At 42.0% G+C, this 26,385-nt stretch overlaps 2 long non-coding RNA genes across 2 annotated transcripts; one reads left to right on the top strand and one right to left on the bottom strand.

The window, feature by feature from the left end:
- Nucleotides 1–1,190: 1,190 nt before the first annotated feature.
- Nucleotides 1,191–8,064, bottom strand: LOC122543018. Its single transcript, XR_006309897.1, has 3 exons — nucleotides 7,975–8,064; nucleotides 4,607–4,710; nucleotides 1,191–1,275 (listed from the first exon to the last, which is right to left on the bottom strand). It is a non-coding gene; the product is annotated as an uncharacterized LOC122543018 (long non-coding RNA).
- Nucleotides 6,908–25,893, top strand: LOC122543019. Its single transcript, XR_006309898.1, has 3 exons — nucleotides 6,908–7,476; nucleotides 13,040–13,182; nucleotides 25,611–25,893. It is a non-coding gene; the product is annotated as an uncharacterized LOC122543019 (long non-coding RNA).
- Nucleotides 25,894–26,385: the final 492 nt, after the last annotated feature.

Genomic DNA, 26,385 nt, shown 5'->3' with positions numbered 1-26,385 from the left:
ACTGATCCTCCAAAGAGTAACCCACCCAGACCCATTTCCCTCTGACTAATATCCCTAAACACTAAAAGCAATTTAGCACGGCCAATTCATCTAACCAGCACATCTTTGTGGGAGGAAACCCACATAGACACAGGGAGAATGTGCAAACTCCACACAGTCACCTCAGGCTGGAATCGAACCTGGGTCCCTGGTGCTGTGAGGCAGCAGTGCTAACCACTGTGTCACCATGCTGCCCTTGGTTAAGGAGGATGTGCCAGATCTTCTTAAACCATATACCTGCAAAGGTAAAGTTTACTCGCATTGGCCAGGAGCCGCAGGTAAAGAGGTTATGAAGAGACATAAAGAGATACAGGATCTTTGTAAATCTTTGATGTTGAAAGATGAGGAGATATGTGCCTCCGAAGGATAATGGCGAGAAAAGGTGCAAGTAACGGAAATTCACATGAGACAATAAGTGGTCAATTATGTAGAGTGAGGTTAGAGTGTCAAGTGAAGAGTGGAGAAGTCGCGGTAGGACTACAGGTCAGACTCTCAGCTCTCGGACTATGATGTATCTTTGCAAATGATAAAGCTGAGTCACAGGTAGGAGTGCTGTCTACGGTGGTTGAAAAGTCAGTGGAAACCCAGGCAACTGAACTATTGCAGGACACATATCCTGAGATTTTCCAGACTGTGTGGTAATGAGGTCACAAAGTCACCAGTTGAAACAGGAGAGATCAAAGAGTACAGATACAAAAGTTGAAGTGGAATTATTAGAAATCCTGTTTAATCAAATGGTTGAGACAAAACAAGAACAGATAAATGACAAAGTGGACATCTTTAGTTCAGAGTAATTAACTTATTTACAGAAGAAAGATGAGAAATTGTATCAAAAAGCATACATGGAAGAAGAATCTAAAAGTATCCTGGAATGCTGCTATCTTAAGAATTATGTCTTCATGAAGAAATGGAGACCATCACATATTTAGGCAGGTGAGAAATGTGCAGAAGTTTGTCAAGTCATATTGCCAGTGGGTTATCGAAAGGAGGTGTTATGGATGACGCATGAACTACTAGGAGGGGGTCATTTCGGGGTAAGAAAAACACTAGTTAAAATACAAAAACATTTTTATTGATCTGGACTGCACAAGGATGCAGTTGAATTTTGCCAAACATGTCATACATATCAGGTAATTTGAAAACCACAGGCAGTCATAAAACCTGCACCTTTAATACCTATTCCTGCATTTGAGGCACCTTTTATAAGAGTCTTCATTGATTGCATAGGATCTCTCCCTGAAACAAAAAGTGGGAATCAGTATTTGTTAACAATAATGGACATGTCTACAAGATTTCCAGAGGCCATTCCATGACATAATATCACAGTTAAAAGGATTGTAGAGGAGTTAATTACGTTTTTTCACTAGATATGGACTACCCACAGAGATACAATCATCAAGGATCAAACTTTACATCAAAATTAATCAAAGAAAATATGGACAGTTTAGGAGTAAAGCAATTCAAATCTGCTGCATACCATCCAGGCTCACAGGCAGCGCTAGAAAGGTTGCATCTGACATTAAAGACCATGCTGAGGGCTGATAGTTAAGATGATCCAGATGATTGCGATAAGGGAATTCTGTTTGTACTTTTCACAGAGATGCAGCAAATGATTCAACGAAATTCAGTCTATTTCAATTAGTTTTTGGACTTGAATTGAGAGAACTGCTAAAATTGATAAAGGAGAAATTGGTAAGCAAGAATTAACAGACCATATTTGGACTATGTGTCAGAATTTAGGGAATGATTAAATAGAGTGGGGGAGATGGCAAGACAGCATTTAAAAGTACCACAGCATACAATGAATTGGGAAGCAGACAAGAAATAAAAATTTGCAATTTTGTTATCAGAGATAGGTGAACATTTAAAAGCAAGGCTTTGTGGATCTTGTTAAGTCAAAAGGAAATTGCGTGAGATGAACTACTTGATAAGGACTTGAGACAAAAACAAGGCTCACAGTGAGTCATATGAATTATGCTTAAAAGGTATTTTGATAGGGAAGGACAGCAAAAAGAAAATGTGTCATTGGTTGCAACACAGAGTGAAGAACCAAGTTCAGAAGATTCTGAATTAGACTTTCCTCAAATAAAATTGGACAATGAGCAAGTTGTCAAAAATTGGGATAAATTATTGAGTTACCGTCCAGAGGAAAATCAAAATGACTTGAAAGAGTTATTGCTATCACAGGAGGATTTATGTGGAAATAAGCTGGGAAGTGTGAACCTAATTATGCATGATGTAGACGTAAGAGATGCTCTAGCAATTAAGCAACATCTTTATAAGCATAACCCTCGAAAGTGGGCACAGGTTGAAAAGGAGGTTGAACGCATGCTCCATGATGACATAATCGAAGTGAGTTACAGTGACTGGAGCTCACCCATAATGGACTATCGCAAAGTCAATGCAGTTACAAAGATGGATGCACATCCGATTCCACCGTTGGAAGACTATTTTGAAAAGGTGGGACATGCAACTTATATTTCTAAGTTGGACTTTCGACCATTGTATGAAAGAGCGAAGACAATGTATCAATTGGACTATATCAATTTCAAGTCAGACCATTTGTTATGGAAAATGCACCAGCTACATTTCAAAGACTAACCAATAAGGTCACTTCCAGATTACCCAATTGTGTCGTATACATAGATGGATGGCGTGATGATTTTTAGTCACACATGGAAGGAACATTTACAATATTTATCAGAATTGTTTGATTGACTTCGGGAGGCAGGCTTGGTGATAAACCTACCTAAAAGTGAATTTGCCAAAGCCCAAGCCACTTTCCTGTGCCATGGACAAATGGCCCCACGGAATCCAAAAACAAAGATAATTAGGGAGTTTCCCATATCATTGTCAAAAAGAGCAGTACTACAATTCCTGGGATTGAGTGGATTTTATCGAAAATTTGTGCCAACTTTTAGCAGTGTGGCTGCTCTACTTAATGAATTACAAAAGTAAGGCAAGAAGTTTCAGTGAACAGTCAGAAGGCATTTGACAGACTGAAAGCTGTGTTAACCATTGCACCAGTGTGAGCCACAGCTAATTACACAAAGCCATTCAAGATAGCTACCGATGCAAGTGATGCGAGTGTTGGTGCTCTGCTCTTACAGGAAGATAACGAGAAGATAGAAAGACCTATCAGGTATTTCTCCAGGAAATTCAACATTCATCAGCAAAAATATTCAACAGTTGAGAAGGAGATTTTGAGGTGGGCATTGCAACATTTAACATTTATATTACCAGTAATGTATCTGAAACGATCATATACACTGTTCATGACCCATTGAGGTTTGTGGAGAAATTTAAGGACAATACTTCCACACTGTTTAGATGGAACTTGTTGTTACAGCCATTCAACTTGAAAATTGTGCATATGGCAGGACAAGAAAATGTGATTTCCGACATATTGTCGAAACTTGGATGAGAAATGGAGGCATGGGATGGCAGGAGTAAAACAGACTGTAATAGAATTTAGTGTGTATGTTTGCATGTGTATAGTCAATGGAATGTGTTTCGGTGCTGTAGTGTACTAACAGTGTAAGATTAAGAGCTTTAAAATGAAGCCATATTCGAATATTGATGATTCATTTTTTTAAGGGGGTAGGTGTGACAACGCTGCTCATTTAACAAGGTTATGGTGTTCTTGGTTTATTTTAAGAGGGGTCATAAAGACACAGGTTCCAGTGTGCCTGGTTTGGATGGGTTTTGATTATTGACAACAGATACTGCCTCGAGAAAATGGCTTTCAAGTTAAAAAAAAACACTTGCACAATGAAAGGGGAGTGGTCAGTTCTCCCAGCTCATCTTTCCTCTGGTCTGGTTTGGTTTCATTTTTAGTAGTCTGGCTGTTCAGAGCTGCTGGACAGTTGTTAGCTGGGAATCCGAAAGAAACAGCTACATGTAAGAAGATGTTCTATGCTGAATCTCTCTGCCATCTCTTTCTCCTGTAAGGCCCTGTATTTGATTTTCCCTTTTTTGCCAAGGGGTGTTTATGGGGATTGTTGCAGGAATTTGGAACAGCATCACTAAGTTAGGCTAGTCTGTTGGGTTTTTGAATAGGTTTAAGTTATTCCATGTTGTGTTCTCTTTTGTTTGTGTTTCTTCGGAAGTCTGTGGATGAATTCTGTGTCGAGAATGTGGTGATGGAAAAACACAGGAGGTCAGGCAGCATTCAAAGAGCAGGAGATTCGACATTTCAGGCATAAGCCCTTCATCAGGAATCAATTCTATGAATGAATTCTGTTTTGTTTGAAACTGAGGGATTTTGACCAGCTGCTTCACTCTTGGAATATCCACATGAAAATCCACTTTGTATGAACATCTACTCAAAAGAACTAGAAAAGTTAGGGTCTGGGCCACCTTCTTGAAATGTTTTAAGGAGGTCTTGCCTGGTCCAGATCAGTGGCAGCAATTGGTCTTCCAAATTCCCGAGGCTCAATAACGAACAGTAATATTTCTGCTGGTAGAATACAACCTAAAGTAATGAAAAGCACCCTGCAACTAGCAGTATTCTCACATAAATTTATCAAGCTTCCCTTTGAAAAATTAGTCGTTACACAAAATTCACCATATATTATGTTTGTTAGATCCAGAGGGAGGTGCTCTGAGACAAGTGGTGGACTGAGAAAGCACAAAGGGGACATCATTTGAACCATCACGTCTGACCAATCTCTGAAAATGTGAAAAAGCAATTCACGTGAAAGAACTGTAAAACATCAAGAAATATTAAACTACAGAATAACATTTTTAAGCACATAAAGTTGTGATGCGAATGAGTCATTGAATAAACAAAACTAAGGTTGAACCACTTTTTATTTTTAGAACATTTCCCAATTGTTATGATATGGGGTAAACCCTCCTGCTTAATTTTAACCAGCAACACAGAAAAGATTTATCCCGTGCAATAATCTGTGAAAATTCAAGAGGCCAAGAACTATTTGAAGTAAAAGTGAACAACTTCATTTCTTCAGGTATAACAGAGAATAATTAACTAACAACTACTTACAATTCCTTCCTCTCACTTATCTTTTATCTTTCCCTTCTATAATACTAGTCCAATAAAACTCTCGATTCAGGTTTATCAAAAAGTCAAATTTTCAAAACCAGCCAGATGTTGAATCTTCTCTTATATCTTCCTCAGTCTTCTTTTCTTCTTTTTAGGGACTTCTGTTTCACAGGTTACTGATCGATAAAGGTACATTTAAGACAGCTATTCTCCGGGCAGTCAGCAGATGCTAGTGGCTTGGCAGTTCTCCTCCTGACTGCTCGATTTTCCCCGGTCCTATACCCCCAAAGCATCGGATTGTGTCATTGGCTTTTGAGATTGTCAATCTATTAAATTCAAATTTGATTGGAGTTTGGTATTTTTCAGAGCATAATTTAAACTGATTGACCTAATTCGAATGTGTTTTGCCGTCTCTCAGCAACCAGCTTATTGAATTGTTCAACCAAATGTTACATTGTATCTTGTTCAGAACATTTGGTGCTGTGTCAGGTAGTTCTGCTAGCCTTTAACACTCTTAAAGGTACAGTACACTCACATCTTCATATCACAATGTCAAAGTGTTTCACAACAACTTACATTTAAGTAAACATCCCAATTTGCTTCCCAAAGCCATTATAGAACAAGTATGACTTTGGAGATACAGTAAGGGATATACAAAGTGAAATAACCAAAAGCTTACACACAGATAGGTTTTAACACTATCTTGAAAGAGGACAAGGGGCCACAATTAATAGAACACAGTAATCTCTGAGGTTGTGGGGCTGGATAAGATCAGAGCTGAAAATGTGTTGCTGGAAAAGCGCAGCAGGTCAGGCAGCATCCAAGGAACAGGAGAATCGACGTTCGAGAATCGAACAGGAGAATCAACTGTTTCAGGAGACAGTGTTGAGGGGTGAAGCTTTGTAGGGATTTGAAAACAAGAAGAACTTTAAGTTATCACATGGCTTGAGTGGGAGCCATTGTAGATCAGCAAGCACAAGGTGATTGGGTAACTGCACTTATTGCAAGTTAAGACAAAGGTAGCAAAGCTTTAGATAACCACAAATTTATCTAAGTTGAATGTGTAAATTCATATCATTGAGTCTTCTGGTGATATGTAAAGATACTTTCAACAATTGAAAAGCTGCAGCGGGTGAAGTAAGGTAATGTTGCAGGGACATAAATTAATGAAAAACAGAAGTTGCTGGAAAAGCTCAGCTGATCTGGCAGCATCTGTGATGAGAAATCTGAGTTCACGTTTCGGGTCCGGTGACCCTTCCTTAGAACAGACAAAGTGCTGAGGAAGATCATCAGACCTGAAATGTTAACTGATTTCTCTACATGGACGTTGCCAGATCCTGAACTTTTCCAGCAACTTCTGCTTTTGTTTCTGATTTACAGTATCCACAATTCTTTCGGTTTTTATTTACATAAATAAGTGGCCTTAGTCACACACAAATATAAAGTTGGGAGCTCATGTATGGATCAAATGTGACACCAAGGTTGTGCAGATTGTTTCCAGGGAGAGAGGAGTTGATGGACAAGGCAAACATCAGTGGTTTGAATATTGTACACAACAACATTTCTCGTTCAGCACTGGATTTTAGATTTGGGAATAGTGCATGAGTTGAGAGATGATGTCTGTAGTTCATATACATGTGAAAACCTACAATGTGCCTGTGTATTATGGTTCTGGGGGTGGGCGGGAGAGTACGGGGATGAGCAAGAGGAATTGTGGCATGGTGTAATGGGTCAAACAAGGTGGCACCCTTGGGTGTCAACGGGAGCTGTACAGCAGCAGGAAGAGAAACCACTGCTGTCTCTGGTTTGAAAAAGAAACAGGAGCAATAAGAAAAGTGACCAGTTTTCAGGGGAGATATTTTTGCAATGGAGGCAGTTCAGCAAAGTTTCACTCAGCTGATCTCAGGTCTGGAGAACCTGCTTTTTTAGGGGGTCTTGGGGGACAGGGCCAGTATCACTATCTCTAAGCGCGAAGGCTCAGGTTCAAGTCCCAAGTAGTGTGAAGAACTCATTGGAGGTTAGAAGAATGAGACAAGACCTGACTGAAGTATATAAAATTTAGATAGAACTTATCAGGGTAGACGTCGAGAGATTGTTCATGACTTGTGCAAGAGTCTAGGACTTGAGGGCATGATCTCACAATAAGGTGTCGCCCACTCAACACAAAGATGAGGAATTTCTTCTCTCAGAGTGGATTGAATCAGTGGAATTATTTATCGCAGAGATCTGTCAAGGCTGGGTCATGAAGTATATTCAAGGCTTGTGATAGATTTTTTCTTTCAGTGAGAAAACCGGGTGTTATGAGGAAAAGGCTGCATAGTGGAGGTGAAGACGATCAGATGAAACCAGCCATGGCCTCGTGAATGGCGGTGCGGCCCTCCTGCAACCTTCTCCAGTTTTACCAAGGCAGATGACTGATGGCGACGGTGAAGGTGAACTGCGGGCAAAGAAGGGCGAGTCTTCACTTTGCGGCAGGGGAGATCGGGGTGCCATTTGCCAGTTTGCTCAGAGCAGTCTGGATCCCGGGCAAGGGTCGGTGGAGGGGGCAGCAAAGTGGTTCTGAAGGAGGGTCACAGCAGAATGGAAATCTTGACCCTGCTTTCCTCTGTGTGTGTGTGTGTCTGTCTCTCTCTCTCTCTCTGCACAGACCCACTGAGTTTCTCCAACCGTTGCTGGTTTTGTTTCAGATCTCCAGCACTCAGGGTTTTTGTTTTTGTTTCGCAACCCGTGGATCTTTGTTTTATATCGGTAGCAAGCCGTCTGTGGGGCTTTTTTTCTCCCCCCGAGAAAGTTCTGTCGTGGAAGACATGCAAATGGAGGGGGGGGGGAGAGAGTGGGGCCGGGGACAGAGAAGGTTAAACCGCGGGGGTCCTCCCGACACTTATCGCGAGGCGGGAATTTCAAACATATTCAAAATAAATCACACGAACCAACGAATAAAACGGTAACTCCGCCTGGTCTTCCCCCACACCGAAAACAAAAGGGGGACTGTCCGGTTTATCGGCGGTAACCCATTTTCCCCGCTCCCCACTGCGCATGTGCTCTGTCACCCCACTTTTCCTTCTCGAACTTTCCCGAATAAAACGGTAACTCCGCCTGGTCTTCCCCCACACCGAAAACAAAGGGGGACTGTCCGGTTTATCGGCGGTAACCCATTTTCCCCGCTCCCCACTGCGCATGTGCTCTGTCACCCCACTTTTCCTTCTCGAACTTTCCAGAAGCTTCTCCGGCAGTCGGACGCGCACCCCCGCTCCTCTTGAGGTAAAACATCCCCTCAATTATACTTCTTCCAACAAATGAAAAAGAGAGATTCTTTCACACGCACACAGGGGGGGGAAAAAAACAAGTCCCAGAGTTTATTGGTGTGCGTCAGCCCAGGGAATTTTCATGGAAAAAAACCCCCCCACAAAATCTGCCAGAAGGCAAAGAAATACAAGAGGGAGGGAGAGAAACTCTCATGCTATTTTTCATTTTCTGTTTTGTTTTTCACAGCCCGCCGACAAAATAAAGCTTTTTGCACAAAACAAGGGTAGGACTTGTGCTCCTGAACAATTCTATGATTGTGGGCACACGAGTCATTTATGTTAAAATCCCATTTTCCAGCTCTTTTCGTCGAGCCTTGGACTTGGTGTGCTCCTCTAAATACTTCCCGCGTGCCCTGAAGGATTCATGCGTTTACCACCCTTCCAGGCAGTGAGTTTGAGAGATACACCGCCCCTCCCCAGGTGAAATTTTCTTCCTCAAGTCTCCTCTCAAGCTCCTGCTCCTTCCCTTCAAAGTGTGCTACCTGGTTCCTGACCCCTGTACTGAGGTGAAAAGATTCTCCCTGTCTGCCCTTCATACGTATTTGCGCCTGAGTTGACTGGAAGGTTTCATGTCAACCATCACCCTTTTCTCTCACTTGGTGACAGGGATTACCTTGAGAAATTGGTCTCTGAAATACCTTCCTGCATTCCATGCTTAGGCTTTTCTCATTGGAATGAAGAAGGGTGAGAGGGAACTTGATGGAGTTGTACTAGATGCCGAGACACAGAGACAGTGTGGACTGTCAGAGACTTTTTCCCAGGGTAGAAATGGCTATCACCAGGGGATATAATTTTAAGGTGACTAGAAGAAAGTTTAGGGGCGATGTCAGAGATAGGTTCTTTACACAGGGAGACGTGGATGCATGAAATGTTAGCGGTGGTAGCAGAGTGAGATACCTTGGAGACATTTAAGCAATACTTGGATAGGTACATGGATGATAGTAAAATTAAGCACATGTAGGCTAGGTTGCTCTTAGAGAAGGATAAGACGTTGGCACAACATCGAGGACCGAAGGGCCTGTACCATGCCGTACTGTTCTATGTTCTATGTCCCAATCCCTTGAGTCCAAGTTCCACACCATCCTCCTCCCACCCTTCTTCATTTTCACATCTTTCTTGACTTTCCACCTCTTGTATGTGTCCTTTTAGTCTATTTCTGTTCTTCATCTTGTCTAACTCCTTGTAGAATCGAGTTGTGCATTCTCTTCCTCTGTCGACACAGTTTTTAATGTACAATTGGATTTAATTGTGACTGGCTCAGATTTTGTTGTTTCAAATTCTGAATTGACATCTACTCTCATAAACCCCTAATGATTTTAAAAATCTGTGTTGGGTCACCCCTCAGTTTTTTTTAAATTTAGAAACAAATTCAACTTGATTGATTGTTCCTTGCATTTCTTGTATCATTCTTGTAAATTTTCTTTCACATCTGCCTGCAGCTTTGATGTCTGATTTTTGTTTATCAGTGATGTTCGCAGTGACCCTAATATTTAAACATAATTTGATTCAAGCTTAGTATTATTCATTGGCTTTTGAGATTTCTTCTTCCAAAGATAAACCGGGAATGAACGTAACATTTCCAATCTTTTATATTTATAGGGAGTAGTCCCACTTATTTCTTTAAAAGTTGTTCTATCCCACAATTGTTTCTTCACAGCATTTCAGCTATCTGGGACCTGATTGAAGTCTCCACAATTATGAGGGGTATAGAAAAGAAGAAAGTTTTCCTCTGAAGAGAGAGTGAGTAACCAGGTGGCACAGTTTTAAGGTTAGGGTGCAGGAGATTTAGAAGGGATGTCAGAACAACTGTTTTCACCCAAAGCGTGTTCATTGGCTGGAATGGAGACTGAAAGGTTAATTGAAGAGAAAACCATCACAACACTTCAAAATTATTCAGCTGAACGTTTGAAATGCTGGAGCATACAATGTTTTGGCAAAATGCTGGAAAATGGGATTACAGTAGAGAGAAACCTGACAATGAGCACAATCATGACGAGCTGAAGATCCCCCTTCCACGTTGTAAGTCTCTCTGACTCTGATCCCCTTTTTGTTTGATTCAAGTTCCTGATGTTTTTTGTTGATTTACAGATTGTAAACTGACCTTCAAAAAAACCATAGATAAGAGGTGCCTTGGCCTTTTTGAGGTTGCCTCCACCCCAGCCAAGCTGGCATAGATTCATAGAGATGTACAGCATGGAAACAGACCCTTTGGACCAACCCGGCAATGCCGACCAGATATCCCAACCCAATCTAGTCCCACCTGCCAGCACCCGGCCCATATCCGTCCAAACCCTTCCTATTCATATACCCATCCAAATGCCTCTTAAATGCTGCAATTGAACCTGCCTCCACCACATCCTCTGGCAGCTCATTCCATACACGTACACCCTCTGCTTGAAAAGGTTGCGCCTTTGGTCTCTTTTATATGTCTGTGTGCATGTGAGGGAGAGAGAAGAGCATGTGTGTGAGTGCACATAAAAGAGTATGTTTGCGTGTGTGCATGCTTGGTAGAGTGTGTGATTGAGTACAAGCCTGTGAGAGGGTTTGTGCGTGGGTGTGAGTGTGGGGCTATGTGTGAGAGAGAACATGTTTATGAGAGAAAGTCTGCGTGAGTGTGTGTGTGTGTATGAGAGTGCATAGTGCAGTGCGGTCACCTGTAGTGCCACATGAACCCAAGGTCCATCCTCATGGGTACCGAACTTGGCTATCAGCCTTTGCTTGACTACTCTGTTGCATATCCTGAAGTCCACCTTTAAGGATGTTTACCTGAAGATCTTAGACCGAATGTCCTTGACTGCTGAAGTATTCCCTGAGTGGGAGGGAGCATCCCTGTCTGGCGATTGTTATGCGGTGTCCATTCATCCATTGTCGGACCGTTTGCTTGGTTTCGCCAATGTACCATGCCTCGGGGCATCCTTACGTACAGCGGATGAGATAGACAACGTTGGCTGAGTCACATGAGTACATGCCATACATGGTGTGTGGTATATACGGCAGGTAATCATGTGACTCAGCCAATGTTGTTATCTCATACACTGCAGGCAAGAATGCCCAAAGCACGGTACATTGACGAGACCAAGTAGACGCTACCACAACAGATGAATGGACACCACGCATCAGTTGCCAGACAGGGATGTTTTCTCCCAGTTGGGGAACACTTCAGCAGTCAGAGACATTCAGCCTTGGATCTTCGGGTGACCATCCTCCAAGGCGGAGTTAGGGATATGCAATAACACAGAGTTGCGAAGCAGAGGCCGATAGCCAAGTTGAGTGCCCAGTGAGGATGGTCTCAAATCGAACCTTGGGTTCATTTCACACTACAGATGATCCCACTGCACTATGCACTCTCACACACATACACACACACTCTGACATTAGATTAGATTACTTTACAGTGTGGAAACAGGCCCTTTGGCCCAACAAGTCCACAACGACCCGCCGAAGCGCAACCCACCCTTACCCCTACATTTACCCCTTACCTAACACTACGGACAATTTAGCATGGCCAATTCACCTGACCTGCACATCTTTGGACTGTGGGAGGAAACCGGAGCACCCGGAGGAAACCCACGCAGACACTGGGAGAATGTGCAAACTCCACACAGACTGTCACCTGAGGCGGGAATTGAACCCGGGTCTCTGGCGCTGTGAGGCAGCAGTGCTAACCACTGTGCCACCGTGCCGCCCAAGTTGTGTGAGTTTGTGACATACTCACACAAACTTTCTCTCATTCACACACTCTCTCTCTCAGACACACACACCGTACCCACACACTCACATCCAAACACACATCCTCTCAAAGGCTAATACTCCATGATATTCACATCCACACTCCTCCAAGCACTCACACACACAAACACACACTGTCACGCACACTCACACGCACACATTCACATGTACACATTCACACGCACACACACATATCTCGGTCTGTGGTGTGAATTTGCACTTGCAGAATTGTATTTGCAGATATATTCTATTTTTGCTCAAAAAGCACACAACCTGCAGGCAGTCAATCCATGTAAAATTTTATAAATTCCTACTTTGGAAATAGAACCAGTCTGACTCAAGATTGGGATACAGACAGACTTCAACCTCACATCTTTAATGCATTGTCTGAGCTGAGGTGTCACCTTTTTTTGAATAAACTTGAAGTTATCTCAGGGCTGTTGCTTGAAAGAAGTTCTGGGATTTACATCGTAATGAACCGAAACTTGCAACCCCTTCGAAAAGATGAAAGATTGAACAGCAATCTAGGTCTGTTCAATATATCATTTTAATTGCATGACACTGTGATCTTTTGCAACAAATTCTGTGTCTTATGATCCTGCCCCACTAGTTACCTGATGAAAGAGCAGTGCTCTGAAAGCTCGTACTTCCAAATAAACTTGTTGGATTGTCATATGGTATTGTGTGATGTTTAACTTTGTCCACCCCAGTCCAACACTGGCACCTCCACATCATGGAATCAGTTTGGCAGTATAATTATGAAAGTGCATGAGTTGTACATTTCTGGTGATTATATTATTGCAATTCATAGAATAATACAACACAAAAGGAGGCCTTTCTGCCCATCATGCCTGTGTCAGCTCTTTCAAAGAGTTGTCTAATTAGTCTTATTCATCTTATTCCTTCCTCACAGCTGTGCTAATTTTATCCATTTTAAATACTTAGTCATTATTATTTTTAGATAAGCAACTCCCCAAATTCAAGATGTCGGAGTGTTGAAGTAAGAAGCTGAAAGCAACATTCATTTCATGTTATGACTTCAAGAAGGCCGGCAATACTTGCAGGAGTGATGGGTGTACACAACGTGGATGGCTCCGACTAAAGGTAACTGATTGGAATACATATAACTTGCATTAAATGTGTAAACCTTCAAATTTGAGTGGTTTTTACTGTATTGCAGAAAGGTTGTTTCCAACAAGGAAGAAAGATGCAGAATTCGAGTTATCCCAAAGCAAAATTCCAGTCTCATTTTCTAATGTTACCTAGGGCATTCAGTGCTGTGTTGAGACTCTTTTTCAAGATTTTCTTGTGAAATATCAAGCCAGCAGAACTGAAGTTGAGGAGCAATTTTGAAATGAGAAACACTCAGCACAGTGTTAATTCCTTCCAATAGCCATTACAGCATTGTTATAAATTATCTAAAATTACTCATCTAAAATGATTAAAAGCAGGCATGTTTACCAGCTGCTAAATCTAAATATGAAATCACACTTTCGTGCAGTCTGTGAGGAAATGTGCCATTGTTGAAGGTAAAAATCTAATTAATTGTTGTGATGAAGTTTTGGAGCACTTTCATCACAAGTGTATTTGGATTTGAACGAAAGCCAAAATGTTTCTGACCAACAACAGGGATGACACTTCAAAAGTACTTGTTCTGCTGTGACGTGCTTTGGTAACATGCTGAAATAGTGAAGGCACAGTACAAGAGTTTACTCTTTTCCAACAAATGCAATCATGTGTTTCAAAATCCCACCCTCAGGATGTCTCAAAGCAGTGAATTTTTCTGGTCCCTTTTGATGAAATTTGATGAATGGCCTTAAAATCTAGATTTATTATCAGCTTTGAAATTTGAATTACAAAAGAGAGACAGATGGGTGTTTATTTTTGTGAAGGGTCCTTCTGGAAGAGTGGATAAAATCCATAATTTGCCAGATGCAGATAACTGCAAATCACTGCGATTAATGGAAAGGTTTTTGAACTGTTGAGTTCATGACAGGCAGGATAAATGTTTGAGGTAGTTCATTTTGGTTTTTGTTCTGGGGAGTCCAGGATTGAGCAGGTTTTTAAATTCAATTTAGATGATAGCACGGTTGAGTTTAGAAGCGGGTTTAGCTTCTTAATGAGGAGTTCATGGAGTTCTGGGAACAAATCACTTCAGCAGCAGATGGGGCAGCATGGTGGCTCAGTGGTTAGCACTGCTGCCTCATAGTGCCAGGGAGTTGAGATTCCAACTTTAGATGACTGACTGTGTGGACTTTGCACAATCTCCTCATGTCTGCGTAGGTTTCCTCCAGGTGCTCCAGTTTTCTCCTACAAACCGAATACGTGTTCGGTAGATTGGCCTTGCTAAATTGCCCGTGGTATCCAGGGATTTGCTGGCTAGGTGAATTAGCCATGGGAAATGCAGGGTTACAGGGATAGAATGGGGGGGTGAGGGTGGGATGCTCTTCATTTGCTCATGTTATGGACCAGGCCAGACCGCTCAAACCATTTGAGGAAAGTGGCCCAGATCCTTACTTTGCTAGTTATTTTAAGCAAGTGTAAGTGGATATTCTAGGAGAGATGCTACTGGAAAACCACATAGTTTTAAACAAAACAATTTATTTACAAGATTACTGAATTAAACACTAACAAAGGAAAGGCTGGTGGGTATGCTTGATGACTAAAGAAATTGAGGGTTTGGTTAAGAAAAAGAAGGAAGCATATGTCAGGTATAGCCAGGTGAGATCGAGTGAATCCTAACGGCGGCACTGTGGCTCAGTGGTTAGCACTGCTACCTCGCAGCACCAGGGACCCAGGTTCAATTCCAGCCTCGAACGACTGTCTGCATGGAGTTTGCACATTCTCCCCGTGTCTGCGTGGGTTTCGTCCGGGTGTTCCGGTTTCCTCCTACAATCCAAAGATGTGCAGGTCAGGTGAATTGGCCGTCCTAAAGTGCCGATTGTGATCGGTGCATTAGTGGGAAGGAGGGGAATGGGTCTGGGTGGGTTACTCTTCAGAGGCTTGGTGTGGACTTTTTGAGCCGAAGGGCCTGTTTCCACACTGTAAGGAATCTAATCAAGTCTAAGAGGAGTATAAAGACAGTGGAGTATACTTAAGAGGGAAATCAGGAGGGCAAAAGGGGGACATGAGATAGCTTTGGCAAATAGGGTTATGGAGAAGCCAAAGGGGTTTTTACAAATACATTTAGGACAAAAGGGTAACTAGGCAGAGAGTAGAGCCCCTCAAAGATCAGCACGGTGGCCTTTGTGTGGAGCCGCAGGAGATGGGGGAGATACTAAGCGAATATTTTGCATCAGTGTTTGCTGTGGAAAAGGATATGGAAGATATAGAATGTAGAAAAATAGATGGTGAAATCTTGAAAATGTCCATATTACAGAGGAGGAAGTGCTGGATCCCTTGAACTGCATAAAAGTGGATAAATCCCCAGGACCTGATCAGGTGTACCCTAGAACTTTGTGGGAAGCTAGGTAAGTGATTGCTGGGCTTCTTGCTGAGATATGCATATCATCAATGGTCACAGGTGGGGTGCCGCAAGACTGGAGGTTGGCTAACATGGTGCCACTATTTAAGAAAGATGGTAAGGACAAGCCAGGGAACTATAGTCCAGTGACCCTGATGTTGGTGGTGGGCAAGTTGTTGGAGGTAATCCTGAGGGACAGGATGAGGGAAAGGCAAGGACAGTTTGGGGATAGTCAGCATGGCTTATGAGTGGAAATCATGTCTCACAAACTTGGTTGAGTTTTCTGAAGAAGTAGCAAAGAGGATTGATGAGGGCAGAACGGCAGACATAATCTATATGACTTCAGTAAGGCATTTGACAAGGTTCCCCATGGGAGACTGGTTAGCAAGGCTAGATTTCATGGAAGACAGGGACAGCTAGTCATTTGGATACAGAACTGGCTCAAAGGTAGATGACAGAGGGTGGTGGTGGAGGGTTGTTTTTCAGACTGGAGGCCTGTGACCAGTGGAATACCACAAGGATCGGTGCTAGGACAACTACTTTTCGTCACTTATATAAATGATTTGGATATAAGCTTAAGAGATATAGTTAGTAACTTTGCAGATGACATCAAAATTGGAGGTGTAGTGGACAGCGAAGAAGGTTACTCCGGATTATAATGGGACCTTGATCAGATGAGCCAATGGGCTGAAGAGTGGCAGATGGAGTTTAACTTAGATAAATGTGAGGTGCTGCATTTTGGGAAAGCAAATCATAGCAGGACTTATACGCTGAATGGGGAGTGTTGCTGAAATAAGTTTATCGCTCCTTGAAAGTAGAGTCACAGGTAGATAGGATAGTGAAGAAGGTGTTTGGTGTGCTTTCCTTTATTGGTCAGAGTATTGAGTACAGGAGTTAGGAGGTTATATTGTGGCTGTACAGGATATAGGTTAGGCCACCTTTGGAATATTGCGTGCAGTTTTGGTCCCCTTCCTGTTGGAAGGATGTTGTGAAACTTGAAAGTGTTCAGAAAAGATTTACAAGGACGTGGCCAGAGTTGGAGGATTTAAGCTATAGGGAGAGTTCAACAAGTGTGGGCTGTTTTCCCTGGAGCTTTGGAGGCTGAGGGGTGACCTTATAGAGGTTTATAAAATCAAGGTAGGGTAAATAGACAAAATCTTTTCCCTGGGGTAGGAAGAACCCAGAACTTGAGGGCATAGGTTTAGGGTAAGAGGGGAAAGATATGAAAGAGACCTAAGGGGCAACTTTACAGGCAGAGGGTTGTGCATGTGTGGAATGGGCTGCCAGAGGAAGTGGTGGAGGCCCATACTATTGGAACATTTAAAAGGCATCTGGATGGGTATATGAATAGGAAGGGTTTGGAGGGATATGGGCCAGGTGCTGTCAGGTGGGACTAGATTGGGTTGGGATATCTGGTCGACATGGACGAGTTCGACTGAAGTGTATGTTTCCATGTTGCACATCTCTATAATTTTGAAAGAGAACAGAATGCCGAATAACCAATCCAGAAACACAATAGATTATTGCTGTATACCAACATAATGATACTGTTGCCAATACTTGCAACAATCTCTGCAAACACCCCTTGGTACAAAAGGTAAAATCAAACACAGGGTCTTAGAGGAGGGTTGTCACAGAGAGAGGGGAATCAGCATGGAACTGCTTCTTTGGGTCCAGTAGCTTTTACCATTGCCTGACTGCTTTCAATGTGTCTACAGACCAAACCAGAGAAAAGCTGAGCTGGGAGAACTGGCCACTCCTCTTTCATTTTACAAGTGTTTGTTTTTAAACTTCAAAGTCTTTTGCCCGAGGCCGTATCTGTTAGCTATAATCATTTTGGTCCTTTTCGGAACCTGTGTGTTTATGATCTCCTGAAAAATAACCAAGGACAACATACCTTGTTAAAGAAGCAGCATCATCACAGTTGATGTGGACTCAGAGAACATAGAACAGTACAGACCCTACAGCCGAAGATGTTGTGCTGAACATTTATCTTAATTTAAGATTAACTTAACCGACACACCCTCAATTTACTGCCGTCCGTGTGCTTAGAGCATAGAAACGTACAACACAGAACAGGCCCTTTGTCCCACAATGTTGTGCTGAGGTTTAATCCTGATGTAAAATATAATAGCTTAACCTACGCACCCCTCAACTCACTGCTATCCGTGTACATGTCCAGCGGTCGCTTAAATGTCTCCAACAACTTTGCTTCCATCACCACAACTGGCAACACATTCCATGCATTCACAACTCTTTGCGTAAAGAGCCGACCTCTGACGTCTCCTTTATACCTTCCTCCTAATATCTTCAAGCTACGACTCCTCGTACCAGTCAATCCTGCCCTGGGGAAAAGTCTCTGGCTGTTGACTCTAGCTATTCCACTCATTATCTTGTATACCCCCATGAACAGAGCCCTGCGGGACCCCACTCAACACTGACCTACAGGCAGAATACTTTCCATCTACAACCACTCTCTGCCCTCTGTCAGCCAGCCAATTCTGAATCTAGATAGCCAAATTTCCCTGTATCCCATACTTCCTGACTTTATGAATGAGCCTACAATGGGGAACCTTATCAAATAACTTGCGAAAGACCATACACAACACATCCACTGCTCGACCTTCGTTGAACTGTCTTGACACCTCCTCTCAAAACTCAATAAGATTTGTGAGACATGACTTGCCCCTCACAAAGCCATGCTGACTGCCTTTAATCACAATATGCTTTCCCAAATAGTCAGTAGTAGCTTAAATGTACCTAATATCTCTGACAACTGGCACTGGCAGTGCATTCTACGCACCACCATCCTCTGCATAAAGAATGTACCTCTGACTTCTCCCCTTTACCGTCCTCCAGCCGCTTTAAAATTATGACCCCTCGTGACAGCCATTTCTGCCTTGGGAAATGTCTCTGGCTATTTACTCTATTTCTGCCTCTCATCATGTTGTACACTTCTCTCAAGTCACATTCTTTCCTTCTTCTCTCCAGCGTGAAAACCCTGAGCTCACTCAACCTCTGTTCATAAGACAAGCCCTCCAATCTAGGCAACACCTTGTTAAATCTCTTCTACACTCTCTTTAAAGCATCTACATCCTTCCTTTGATGGGGTGACCAGACCTGGACACAATATTCCAAGTGTGATCTAACCAGGGTTTTGTAGAGCTGCAGCAAAATCTTGCAGCTCTTGAACTCAGTCCCCCTGTTCATGAAAACCATGTGCCTTATTGACAATCCTATCAACTTGGGTGGCAACTTTGATGGATCTTTGTACGTGGACTCCAAGATCCTGCTGTTGTTCCACACTGCCAATAATCCTGTCTTTATCCCTATATTCAGCATTCAAATTCAACCTTCCAAAATGAATCACTTTGCATTTATCCAGGTTGAACTCCATCTGCCACTTCTCAGCCCAGCTCTGCATTCTGTCTTGTTGTAGCCTGCAACAGCCCTCGACACTATCTACAACACCACTGATCTTTGTGTCATTGGCAAACTTACTAACCTACCCTTCCACTTCTTCATCTAAGTTATAAAAAGTACGAAGAGCAGAGGCCCAAGAACAGATCCCTGTGGCTCATCACTGGTCACTGACCTCCAGGTGGAATACTTTCCATCAACTACCATTCACTGTCTTCTTTCAGCCAGCCAATTCTGGATTCAGACATCCAAATTTCCTTGTATCCCATACCTCCTAATTTTCTGAATGAGACCTTCCGTGGGGAACCTTATCAAATGCCTTATTGAAATCCATATACACCACATCCATTTCTCAACCTTCATCAACTTGCCTCATCACATCCTCAAAGAACTCAGTAAGGTTTGTGGTGCATGACCTGCCTCTCACAAAGCTATGTTGACTATCTTTAATCAAACTGTTTTTCCAAAAAGTCATAAATCCTATCTTTCAGAATCCTTTCCAGTACCTGCTTACCACAGATGTAAGACTGACTCGTCTGTAATTCCCAGGGATTTCCCTAGTCCCTTTTTTGAAATTTCGCTTCTCTCCAATCATCCAGTACTATTCCCATGGAGAGTGAGGAGTCAAAGATCATCGTCAGAAGCGCAACAATCTCAGTCTTCGCTTCCCGTAGCAACCTTAGAGAAATCTGGTCTGATCCTGGCGACTTAGCTGTCTTGATGCTTCCCAAAATTTCCAGCACATCCACTTCCTTTATATCAATCTGTTCAAACCTTTTAACATCGTCCACCATGTTCTCACTATCAACAAGGTCCCTCTCTCTCATGAATACTGAAGCAGAAAAATCATTTAGGGCCTCCCCTACCTTTTCAGACTCCAGGCACAATTCCCTCCACTCTGTCTGATCATTTTCTTATTCCTTATGCTCGTGTAGAACACCTTTGTGTTTTTGCTAATCCTTCCCACCAAGGATTGTTTGTGCCTCCTCCTTGCTCTCCTCAGTCCATTTTTGAGTTCTTTCCTAGCTACCCTGTGATCCTGTAAAGATGTGCCAGATCCTTGCTTCCTCAACCTTAAGTAAGTGTCCTTCTTCCTCTTGACGAGAAGCTCCTCTTCTCTTGTCATCCAACACTCCTTCACCTTACCATTCCTTGCCTGTCTCAGTGGGACCAAGTTATCCAACACTTGCAACAAGTGCTCCTTAAACAGCCTCATATTTTTGTTGTGCAGTTCCTATAGACCACTTGTTCCCAATTTTTACTCCACAGCTCCTGTCTAACAGCAGTATAAATTCCCCTCCCCCAATTAAATACCTTCCTGTGCTGTCTGTTCCTAGCCCTCTCCATGACTCTGGTAAAGTTGAGGCAGTTATGGTTACTGTCACTGAAATGCTGTCCTACCGAGAGATCTGACACCTGGCATGGCATGTTGCCTTGCACCAAACCCAATACAGCCTCCTCTCCAGTTGGCCTATCTGCATATTGAGTCAGGAATCCTTCCTGGACATACCTGACAAAATTTGCTCCGTCCAGACCATCTGCAATAAGGAGGTTCCCATCAATAGTAGGAAAGTTTAAGTCACCCATAACTGCGACTCTGTTACATTGCACCTTTCCAAGATCTGCTGTCCAATCTATTCTTTCATCTCTCTGCTGCTGTTAGAGGGTCTAGAGAAAACATCCAATAAAATGATTGCTCCTTTCCTGCTCCTGACTTCCACCCATACTGACTCAGTAGACAAACCCTCCTCAGCAACCTCCTTTTCCGACGCTGTGATGCACTCACTCATTAACAATGCTACTCCCATCCTCTTTTAACCTCCTCCTTGTTCTTTTTAAAAGATCAAAACCCTGGAACATCCAGCAACCATTCTTGCCCCTGTGAAATCCATCTCTCCTTTATGACCATAACATTGTAGTTCCAAGTACTGATCAATGCTCTGAGTTCATCATTCTTATTCCTGACACTCCTTGTATTGAAACAGACACACTTTAACCCATATCATTGCTCTGTCAACGGTGTATCCTTCCTGACAGACTCTCTGCATTCTATTTCTGCCTGTTCAATAACTACCTTGTCCTCTGATCTGTAGCTCTGGTTCCCATCACCCTGCCAAACTAGTTTAAACACTCCCAAAGTGCTCTAGCAAATCTGCCGCCCAGGACATTGGTGCCCCTCCAGTTTGAGAGCAACCCATCCTTAATGTACAGGTCCCACCTTCCCCAGAAGGTACCCCAAAAATCTACAAGTCTGAAGCTTTCCCTCTTGCACCAGCCTGTGGTCACGTGTTTAGCTGGGGACACTACTGGTGAATTTTACCTCCCAAATCCCACAGGAGGAGCATGCAACTGCCGTAACATCCATTCCCACTGTTCTGAATTCCCAAAGAGACAACTGAAAAAAAAAATTAGTAACCTTACCGAATCAGCACACAGATCCCCTTTTTTTTGGTTTGAGGAGGAGGATGGGTGGGAGACACTACGCTAAGTAGAGTTTCAGATAAAGCAACCACCAAAATGTATTACCTCACTTCCTCAACAGTCCTATGTCCACTCCTGCTCACCGTGCGCTCTGACTATTCATGAGGTAAGTTTTTAAAGGATTCATTTACCTTCCTGGCAGCCCCTGGTCCTCGCTCTCACCGCTCCCTCTGCTGCTGCAAAAATGGACTCAATGGATTGAAATGGACTAGATGGGTTGAAATGCCTGCATCTACAGTGTCGGCATTCTGTGAGATCGGGAAGTAATTTGCCTGGACTTGAATCTGTAAATGTTCCCCAAAAAGACCGAAACTTCAGTTTGCTGTGTGTTTGAGATCAGTACAGCTGTCTTCCGTATTTAGATAGCTTTATTTCTTTTATCCTTAGTGTAATAAACTTCTGTTCTGTCATCAGAGGAAATCTGCAGCCGAATGTAAATATAACTCAGTGACTAATTAAAGATTATTTACCAGATTTCACTCAGGGATCAATTTTATTCAGTAGAACAATATGGATTCCTAACAAAGCTGTTGAATGGAATTTGAATTTATTGAGTTTTAGAAGGATCTATGCGTCTTTGAATGAAACAGTCCTGCGGAACCTTTGAATATAGACAGGAACATTATGGTCAATGTTATATGTTGGACTGGAGTTTCCAAATGTCTTTTGAATGTTGTTCCGAAGCAAAAGATAGATCAGTGTATTATTTGAAATCATCAAATCGGGCTAAAGTGAGAGAGTTTGCAGATCCTTTGAGGGTAGGAATAAAACGAGTTTGATAGAATGAGATACTTGAACTGATTACTCAAAGTTTAGAATCAGAAGGAGGGAAACCTGCAATTGGGATGCCACAGTTAGAAGTAGCTCAAATTTAGCTGGAAATGAAAATGTATGAATTGGAAGAACAAAAGAAATAAAAGGCAAGAGACAGAAAAGCTAAAGATCACAAGAATGAACAGCTAAGTGCAATGGAAAGAGAAGACAGAATAAAGAAAATGGAACTTAAAAAGCTTGGACACCAAAGTAGTAAGGAAATCGACAAAATGACTCGAAGAAATCTGAGATGAAAGAAAGAAAAAAGCAAGTAGTAACTCAGGATTATTCCCAATCCACTGACGGATTTGATTAAATTGAAATTCTCTGCTAAGCTAATGAAGTCTAAAAACATTTCACTGAGATTAAATTTTACCTGGATGGACAATGTGACATAATCAAGAGTGGAGAGTTTGAGTTCTTGGGAGAGGCTGAATAGGCCAATGCTATTTTCCCTGGAGCGTTGGAGGCTGAGGGGTGACCTTACAGAGGTTCATAAAATCATGGATAGGTTTAAGGTGGGAGAGAAAGATTTAAAAGGACCTGAGGGGTAACTTGTTCACGCAGAGGGTGGTGTGTGTGTATGGCACAAGCTGCCAGAGGAAGTGGTGGAGGCAGATATGATTACAGCATTTAAAAGTCATCTTGATTGGTATATGAACAGAAAGCGTTTAGAGGGATATGGGCCAAAATGCTGACAAATGGGACTGGGTCAGGCTGGGATGTCTGGTCTGTGTGGACAAGCTGTGTACACCGAAGGGTCTGCTTCCGTGCTGTATAACTTTATGACTGCACGTTTCGACCTTAGTATTACAGAATGTTTTGACAGAGACAGCTTTGAATTGGCAGCCAATATGTCACAAGGAAAGTGTGCAGGCTTGATTTTTTTTTTGAAAAACAATTTTGCATGCATATGAGCTTGTCATAAGAGATAAACTTAATCAGATATTTGTAGAATTTGCATGAGATAAAGAAACACTGGGATCAGTTGTTTTGATCACTGAAGTTAATCGAAACTTTGAGAATATGAGAGAAATGATTTTTCAAGAATTTAGAGAATGCTTAAGTGCAAACATAAAATTATCATTAGATGACCATTACGTCTTCTGAGATCCCACACATACAGTTACAGGTGGGGAAATGGTGATATGGGAAAAGACAAGGAAATTGGAGGATTGAAGAAAGATTGTAGGTGTAAAAGATGTTTTTTTATGGAACAAATAAACACGGAGACACCAAAAGTAACAAAGGACAAGGTAAGAACCCAGAAGTGATACAAAGAAAAGAGCTTCTCTTGTAACACGACTCGACATAGCAAATCCAATCGCTAGAAGCTAATTGGAAAACTGATTGCAGTGTTAGGAAGTCTCAGAAAAATGGAAAGAAATGAGTATTAAAACTGTAGCCATCATATGAAAAGAGCATGTTTCCGTTGAATTTACTGAGAAAAGAGATGTGTCTCCAGACCATCAGGAAAATTCCTCCTTGGTTATTGCTGAAGGGGATCAAATCACTAGAGGTTTTGAATGTTTTATTCTCAAGATCAGATCTTATACTGGCATCATTCATTCTACCATTGCCTGTGCTGGATGTTGACAACAGCTATCCATTCATTAAAACATTACTCAGTGCTCATTCTCCATCGCCCTGCAAATTTTTCTGTCCTGAGTCTGTCATCCAAGTCCCTTTTGAAAGTTAATATTTAATCTCCCTTCCACCGCCATTTTTCATTTAAAAGGATCCTTTTCTGCTCATGGAAATAGTCTCCACTGCCTTGATGAGTTTGAACACTTGTTAAATCTTCATTTGCCATTACTCACTCACTTGCCTTCAGACGTGCCAAAGGAAGACTTAAAGAGGTAATCAGGTTCTAATTCGCCATCTGAAACACATGACCTAAACAAAGATCAGCCATTTATATTTGTACCTCTTTCACATGTTGTGCAAAATGCATACATTACTTCAAAGATTGTTCTGTAACATATTCATTTTATGGTCAATCTGGAAGACATGAATATGCCATGAAAATGAGTAGAGTACAAGAGGCTCAATGTTTATGGAGACAGAGCCAATAGGGTTCATATCAGATGCATTTGTCAGGAAAACATCTGCAAAAATGTGGAACCGCAGGCTGTGGATTCAATGATCAGTATTGGAAGTTCATTCTCCTTCATAGGCTGTCACTTGGGATCAGGGTTCAATGGGTTTTGAGATTGCTATTTAAGTCCAATGCACACTTTGTGTGTCTGTCTTATGTTGGATAAAGAAGTGCTTGGTGCGTTTAATCAACGAGTATGGAGGTTGATGCATGCACTGTGCATTTGTTCTGCTCCTCTATGTTCCCAATCACGTCTGAAGCTAGATCCGGTCCCTTTCCTGAATAAGTCTCCATTTCACTCAGTTACAGATCAGGGAATCTAGGTTTGTGTTTTTCTTTGTTTAGATAGCTCCTCTGCAGGACGTTTTCAAGCAATTTTCTTGTGATGCCATCCATTCATTGCCATCTGCTGCCAGTGTTGGTCTTTCTCACCCTTAAATTTTTATACCTGCTAATTTAGATCCCTCTTCATTATTGGGGGTGTATTTCATCACCAAGGTCAAGGTAACTATTGGTTTAAATGGTCTCTGTTCAAAGCCCCTTTTGTTGGCCACCTTGTGAGCTCTGGGAATGCAGTTGGATTAGCTCTAGACTCTGAAGGCTTAATACTATGTTAGTCAAACAGAAGGAAAAACTACTCAACAAGCATAAAGACCTGAGCGTTTGCCTGTAATTAATTTATTAATTGCAGCGCTGTTTCTCTGGTCTGTATAATTTGAAGTAATGATATCCTTACCTTGTCAGCATACTGTAAACTGCATGACATTTTGAAAATAACATAGCTGAAATCTCTATTCGTATTAAAATGTGAACTATTAACATTTTTCAAACCAGTAAAATATTCAGAAGATGCTTCCTTCCGATAGTAATTGTGCTGCCAGAGGCGGAGATACAGACAAAATTGTTTTTCTCTCCCGAATGCCAATATGGCCTTTCAGAAATGGAGTCTCAGGCTACATTTTAACTCTGGCCAAATTGAAGATCATGGACCATTACAAAGCTGTGTTTCAATTTGTCAGCATGAGCCAGCAAACTCAGAACAACCTCGATACAGTATTTTCGATCCTTGGGACTTACTCCCAGTAACTATTGAAGCTATTACTATGTTAAATATAGATGACTTCCACACAATAAACTGGAAAGAAAAGTTGCCCTTCAGCCCAACCTGTCAATACCACTGTTTATGCTGCAATTGAACCCTCTAACATCTTTCTTTGTCTCACCCTTCTCACCCCTTTCCATCAAATGCTTCTCAAGTTTTCCGTGAAATGTATCTGCAGAGTTCGTCTCAACTGTTTCCTTGTGAGTTCCACGTGAGTACCGTTTTATTCACAGAAAAGATTTTTCTTGAATTCCTGTTTGGATGTATTGGTGACTATATTGATAGCCTGTACTTCTGCTCATTGACACAAGAGTAAACCTCTTCCCTGCATCCCCCAAGCAACATCTTTCCAAACTTTCAAAGCCTTACTGCAAGACCCCTCAGCCTTCTCCAATCAGATGAAATGAACCCAATCTGTTCAAATCTGAGAAACATAATCCAGCCCATCTCTCTTACCCAGCATTATTTCAAAATTGAAAGAAAGAAATGTATGTTTAGCACTTTTCATGAAGAAATGCAATGTGATGTGAACCCTTTTACTGTCACTGGACTAGCTATCTGGAGGCACAGGCTCATGCTTTGAAAACATGGTTTAAATCCCAGCATATCAGCTTGGAGAATTTAAAGGCAATTCATAATTCTGAAATATAATGCTTATCTCAGTTTTGGCAGCCCTAAGAACTATCATTGTTGCAAAAACCCATCTGGTTCACTCCTATCTCTTAGGAAAATAAGCCTGTGACACTTATCTGATCTGGACTATATGTTACTCTGTATACACAGCAGTGTTGATCCTTAGCTGACCCCTTAAATGGCACAAAGTCACTCAGTTCAAGAGCAGTTCAGGATCAGCAACAAATGTTGGATATGTCATCGACATGCGCATCACACGCGTTTTTTAAAAGTGCAATTTCAGCTCTGCAGGATTGT

The sequence above is a fragment of the Chiloscyllium plagiosum genome, chromosome 42 (genome assembly GCF_004010195.1).
Source record: "Chiloscyllium plagiosum isolate BGI_BamShark_2017 chromosome 42, ASM401019v2, whole genome shotgun sequence".
NCBI classification, from domain to species: Eukaryota; Metazoa; Chordata; class Chondrichthyes; order Orectolobiformes; family Hemiscylliidae; genus Chiloscyllium; species Chiloscyllium plagiosum.
This window is presented reverse-complemented; position numbering and strand designations above follow the sequence as displayed.